The 713-nt window shown below is 43.8% G+C and overlaps 1 non-coding gene across 1 annotated transcript; it reads left to right on the forward strand.

Annotated features, from left to right (window-relative positions):
- Positions 1-272: 272 nt before the first annotated feature.
- On the forward strand, positions 273-379 carry LOC114391356. The gene has a single exon (XR_003662146.1). It is a non-coding gene; the product is annotated as a small nucleolar RNA R71 (small nucleolar RNA).
- The last annotated feature ends 334 nt before the right edge of the window (positions 380-713 follow it).

Raw genomic sequence — 713 nt, forward strand, 5'->3', positions numbered from 1 at the left:
GGGTTACCAAGTTAACCAATGCATCCAGTTTGCCTTCAAGCTTCTTAGTCTCAGATGATGCAGCTGAGTTTGTAGCTACCTCATGCACTCCTCTAATGACTATGGCATCATTTCTGGCGCTAAACTGCTGGGAGTTGGAAGCCATCTTCTCAATTAAATTTCTGGCTTCAGCAGGAGTCATGTATCCAAGGGCTCCACCACTGGAAGCATCTATCATACTTCTCTCCATATTACTGAGTCCTTCATAAAAATATTGGAGAAGCTGCTCCGAAATCTGATGGTGAGGGCAACTGGCACATAGTTTTTTAAATCGCTCCCAGTACTCATTTAGGCTCTCTCCACTGAGTTGTCTAATACCTGAGATATCTTTCCTGATGGCTGTGGTCCTGGAAGCAGGGAAAATTTTTTCTAAGAATACTCTCTTAAGGTCATCCCAGCTCGTGATGGACCTTGGAGCAAGGTAATACAGCCAGTCCTTTGCCACTCCCTCTAATGAATGAGGAAAAGCTTTCAAAAATATGTGATCCTCTTGGACATCTGGGGGTTTCAAGGTGGAGCATACAATATGAAATTCCTTCAAATGTTTGTGCGGGTCTTCACCTGCAAGGCCATGAAACTTTGGAAGCAAATGAATCAGTCCAGTTTTAAGAACATATGGGACATCCTCATCAGGGTATTGGATGCACAAGCTTTCGTAGGTGAAATCAGGTGCA

The sequence above is a fragment of the Glycine soja genome, chromosome 16 (genome assembly GCF_004193775.1).
Source record: "Glycine soja cultivar W05 chromosome 16, ASM419377v2, whole genome shotgun sequence".
NCBI lineage: Eukaryota > Viridiplantae > Streptophyta > Magnoliopsida > Fabales > Fabaceae > Glycine > Glycine soja.